This window comes from Centruroides sculpturatus, unplaced genomic scaffold (assembly GCF_000671375.1).
Source record: "Centruroides sculpturatus isolate CEXI.00-Female unplaced genomic scaffold, Cexi_2.0 scaffold1937, whole genome shotgun sequence".
NCBI classification, from domain to species: Eukaryota; Metazoa; Arthropoda; class Arachnida; order Scorpiones; family Buthidae; genus Centruroides; species Centruroides sculpturatus.
In genome coordinates, this window is record NW_019386146.1 from 92,372 (window position 1) to 98,640 (window position 6,269).

The following is a 6,269-nucleotide window of genomic DNA, read 5'->3' on the forward strand; positions in this document are numbered from 1 at the left end:
TTAACAATGATTTCTATTCAAACAAACAACAAATTAAAGTTGCAATAACAGTAAAAAATTGTCAGTAGTTAAATTAGTTGCTTTCATAGATATTCAATTAAAACGTATTAAAAATTTAGTTAATATATACATTAAAATTAAATTTTTAAGTGTTTCTATCACTGTTGAACACTGAAAAAGTAACTTTTTATAAATAGTTAGCTGCTGATTAATTTAGAATCGCATCTGTTAGTGTGAAAGTGTGTCTTTATGAAAGTAATAAATAACAACAATCATATTGTAATAGCTCCTATAACACTAAAGATGTTCATAAAGTATTGAGTGTTCTTATTTTTATTGAACGCACTGTATAAGAAACCATTAAATATATTAATTAGTCGAACTGCGTCATAAACTCACTTTGTTTCGTATTAAATTTATGATATTATAAAGTATAATAAATGTTCAAATATTATCTTACCACCAGATAAAGAGGAAGTCTATTCATGTGTAATCGAAGTCGAATCATTTTTCAGTTGTTTTCTTCTGTTTTTCCATTTTTTCACTAATATATACATCAACACAACGGAAGTAATAATTAAACTTAAAATAATTTGTAATGAATTCAACATAAGCATCATTAAAATTCTCTTCGGCCTGCAGATTTCAAAGTGATACGTAATAATCATGCATTTGACTTTAGGTCTATCTAACTGTAAAAAAATAATTATTTTAAAATTCAAATCAGAATCAGTTTTATGACACGTGATGTATAATTTGTCAATCATAAAAATTCAACCCGAAGTGATGCAATTTTTTGTATTTCGCTTCAAAGTTGTTCAAGGATTTCAACTACTTACATCATACTTAATTTAAATAATAAACTGCGCGTACTTTGAAACTGGTTATGGCCATTTCTTGTGGTTTTATATTCCCATTTGATTAGAGAACATTAAACGTTTAACAGGTTAAGATTTGTTAAATGCTGTCCTAATTATTGTTACAGTTATAGTCATTTGAAATGATAAAGAAACTCACTTTAAAAGTTTACTCTGAAGGCAAAACACCGATTTTAAGATAATATTTGGCTTCCATCATGAAAAAAGACGAAGAGAGGCGAATTTTACGTCAGTAAATACACGAAGAGCGTGCTTTATAGAAATTTTATAAAATGAACTTATTGCTTAGTTTCAAGTTGATAATTTATGGAAATTAAGTCAAATTAGTAACGTACTTAACGTAATTCTTACACTTTGAGTAAATATAAGAATCAAGTGCATTTGAAGTATGGCATTACAATAATAATAGAACTTATTATTTCATTGATGCTCACATAAACAATTCGGTTTCATTAATAGCAATGCATATAAAAAATTAGCGATATTTATTGTAATTGCTAGTTTATTTATATATTGAAAGTTGTATAACGTTTATTGCATTTTATATACGATAATTAACAAACAAAACATAAGTCTGTAAGCATTACTGATTTAGTAGAGCAATGTCAAAGTAAAGTAGAAAGTTCTATTATATTCTTTTAAAAAATATTTCTTCAATAAAATTGATGAGACTTCATAGTTTATATCCGAAGAAGTTAACTGACGTTTTTTTTGTGGTATTAACAAGTAAATTCTCTTTATTATCAAATTAATTCGTCGGTAGATTTTATTACATTTTAAATATAGGGGAGACCGGGGCAACTTCGGCATGCGGGGCAAGTTTGTCAAGCGCTTTTTTTTTAAAACAAATTAAAAGGACACTTTGGTTATAGGTTAGGCAGTTGAGTTTTATTGGTTTCTTGTTGAGTGTAGTGTTTTTATTGTTCTCCAACAAGCGTAGTTGAATTATCAAGCAAATTTTCATTTTCGTTGAATTCCATATAATATATTTTTTTCCATTTATATTGAATTGGCAGGTTTTGTTATAATTCCATGATAACGAAAGTTACTTTTCCTGTTAGAAGGATGTAACTTCAACTTATTCACGTGGCCAGATCGTGGCTTGGCATTCTGTTCTCAGGGTTGTACTTAATGTTTCGAAATCATGACTAGCGGGGTAAGATCGGCAACATAAAGCCACATTAGAAGCAAAGGATAAAAATCAAACAGATGATAAATGAAAACATGTTTGCATTTGTTATTCACGTATATATGTCTTTGAACTTGCATTTCGTTGTAATAATATTAAATGGGTGTTGGATTTGTATTTCTTTGTTTTAATAGTGAATTCCAACTTATACATTGTTAATAACATAATTTTATATACGTGCCTATCTTGCCCCATCACTGTTGCCCCTATACCAGGGGCAACTTTAATAAAAATAATAAAAATAATTACAACTTTACAAAAAGAGAGAAGTTGCCGATCTTGCCCCTATACCCGGGGCAACTTCGTCAATTTCTCTCTTCTTGTAAAGTTGTAATTATTTTAATTATTTTTATTTCCAAACTGGTTTTAACCAGTTCTATAGTAAGGTAACATTCCAATAGACAATATGCAAAGCTTTTTTTTTCAGTTTACAACAGTATTTATTACACAAAATTTAAGTAAAGCTTAACATGCCGATCTTGCCCCGGTCTCCCCTAAATTAGATAAAATTAAATGGAACTGAATATGGAAAGTATAAGTAGAACACGGAAAGACGAATACATAAAAAATAATATTACCCGATCAGACGATAATGAAAGAATTTATGCTTTTTCAATTTGTTTTTATTATTATGGTTAGTATCTATATATGCCGTTATACTATAACTTACAACGTTTACTGTGCTATTTACTTTTGAAAAAGTATTTCACGCAACGACAATTGGAAAGTCGAATTTTCCGGATTGCAGCAGACTGTCTCAGGTTAATTAGGCATCTTTTTCTTATAAAAGCCGATGATACATATTATTTTTTAAAAATTTTATATCGATCAATGAAGATGATAGATGTAATAAATCTACAAAAATGTATTAAGAATGACCAACTAGTCCGATCAAAGAATATTTAAAGCGCTGTGATTCACGATTTCTAACGAAAGAAAAAAAATGGTTTCCTGTTTGTCAAGTTATAGGTTATAAATAAATTATTGGCTCCTAGATTTTCACAGTTATTTAAATAAATACAACCCATTTGTAATATGACTTAGGAATGTAAAACTGTTACTAAAAATAACAAAATGTCATGTTTTAATAAGTAGTTCGTCTATAAATATACTTTAATTGTGTAAACGACACTGTGACTCGAATTTAAAAATCTTTACTATAAACGAAATTGTGTCGTTATAGAATTAGATAGTTGAATCTTATTTAAAAATTTTACGTGTTTTTTCACAATAGTATCTCTTACATTAAATGTAATTCGTTCCATAAGGCTGACCAACTCTGAATTCTTCGAACTTCGAATCAACATTCTCCATTAGAAATAACAAAAAATCAATTAATTCATCTCCAGACACTAAGTAGTATCTATTGCGATAGATGTAAACGACAAATACGCATAATTTAAAATAAAAGTAACAAAATTAAACGTTTTAGATCATAAATTTAAACAAGAGATTAATATATAAATGCTGTATAATGAAATGAAAATTGAATTTGCTGTGTCTTAGTAGGGAGTAGTGATTTCTCGATTTTTAAGATCAGTGTGAAGCTCCCTGGCTTAAACAAATAATCTTATCAGAGATAATATCACCTGCCAATTGTTTCTCATTTATCCACACAAGGAGGAATTATTCCATATTTTCCATAACACGCGATCTCTTAAAAGTGACATTTGCCACAACATTATCTGAGTTTGTTGCTTTTATTGCTTTCTTGTTCTGAAGAATGGTATATGCAGAAGACACGGACATCATTAATTAACATTGCCAGTGATTTTTCAGATGTGTATTGTTTTCATGTTCTTCGATATGTTTTTATTCCACTTTAATCATCTGTTACATCCTTCCTATAAGACATTGCGGGCTTTCTCACTCTCCTTGGATGCCATGGATAGTAGGTAGTAGCTATATATATGCTGGTATAACCAAACACACTAAAAAACAAGTACCTTTTGAGCATTCGAGGTACCACTGTAGTTTGTTGTTATTCAGTTTTCAGAAAACAAGTCTAATAGATACAGTCTATGTAGATTAAAATCATAGTATAAAAGATAACAGGGAACTTCATCCTCAATACATATAAAACTACATTAGTACCAATATTCAACTATTAGTACTGATTTTGTTTTATATGTATTAAGTTTATGCCGTATTCAAATTTTATACTATAAATAAAATAGAACAGTCTATGGGTGAATTTTAGAATATTACTAGAAAAATCATTATGATACAGGAAAGCTTAACTTTACGAAAATTTAATATAAAGTAAATAAGTTTATTTTGTAGCAAGAGTATATATGTATCTCAGGACAATAATACTTGTGTGATTTAAGCAAAATGTTGTACCTGGTCGATGTGCAATTCGGACACCACTCTACAATCGACAGACAAGTAATAATTTCAGTTCTATTTTTCGCCTTTTTACTGGTAGAAAGTTAGCAACATTCTCCCAGAATTTTTCGTCAGTAGACTTTCTTTACATGTAAACAATGGCAACTATTCAACTCTGACTTTTATGTATAAACAAATTAGACCTTTTCATTCGATAAATTTGCTCTACCCCCTCAGTTTAATCAGTAGTGACAATATGCAGTATGTATAATAGGCCTATATCTTTTCGATTTAATCACGAACAATTACGCTACATTTACTGATTTTACACTTATTAATGTGAAAGAAATGACAAGGAAAATATTACTATTGTGAAAGTATATCTCCATATTCCTACATATGTATGACATGTATTACATTTTTCCTTATTTATATTAATACAAACTATTTGTACCTTAATAAAATATATACAAAATTGTCAAACTTTCTTTATAATTTGCTAATTCTGTTATAAAATACAAAAGTTAATTAAGTAGATTATTAGTATATGAAAATAATGATAAAAAGTACTGTACAATAAATATATTTCTAAAATAACCACTGGTTATATTAGATCTATTTAATTTAGTTTTATTCTTTATCAGAAAAATACTAAAAAAATACAAATATTTAAAATCCAGTACATTAAGTCTTATTGGGAAATCTAAAAATATATTTGTCAGAAACTATTTGACTCTCATCAATTAACATAAAAAATCATCTATATTTTCCTGGACAGTCAAAAATTACAAACTTAATATTAAAATCATTTGTTTCTAAAAATGAATTACTTTTCACATTATAAAACCAATATAAATGCAAAACTAAATAAATTGATATTTAAACTTTAAAGTATTTGTTCTAATTGCTTCAGAATATTATATGTGTAGTCGTAGGTTTTAAATTAAAGAAATTACTTCAAATATTCTAATGGTAGGTGCTGAAAGGGCAGTGTATAATAGGAAATTGGAAATACATTAAAAATAAGTTTTGTTCTTTTTCATTTCTTCCACCCAGAAAAAGTGAAAGATAAAAAAAAAAACTAAGAAACACTATTTTCATTTTAATTCATAATGGATTCATCCAGAGCATTAGTGTTGGTAGTCGGATGATAAGAGCAGAGGTCAGCTAATATCTTTACGATAGAGTAATTGATAATATCAATAATTGCTTTAATCCCGATGAAAAACCGAGTTGTTTAGATTACAAGCTAATATTATTTCATCTTGTTAACAAAATTGGTTAAAAAAATTGCTATAGATTGAACTCAAAAATACCTAATTTGACAACACTATACAACTTGCAGAAATATATAAATTAAATTGATAAGTATTTTACGCGAAACTATCTCACGTTAAACTAAAAGAAGAGTCCATCATTTATATTTTATTGTTTTATGATGAATTACAATTTATGAATAATTATTTATAATAAGTACAAAGACTTTGATACAGTTTTCTACATACCAATCATTATACAACATATTTTACTTGTCTAACAGACGTAAATAGCAGATTTTAATGTAGTTTATATACCTACCAGTCCAGATTATAGAAAATGTTAATGTAAATTTGTAATAAACATTTGTAATAGATTTGTAATAAACAGGTAAGATAATATAAGAGAAGTTTATCTTTTTTCTACCCGCATTCTTATTCCCGATATCGGGCGCAAAATGACTCCAGCAGAAGTAACGATTTCCTCTCGAGGATCCAAAGAGTGAACTTTAAAATTCCGAAGAACATTAGCTAATATGGTTTTCATTTCAACCATCGCAAGTTTAAATCCTGTAAATAAATCATTTCAGTAAAATAACTCTGTGTTTAATTTATTAC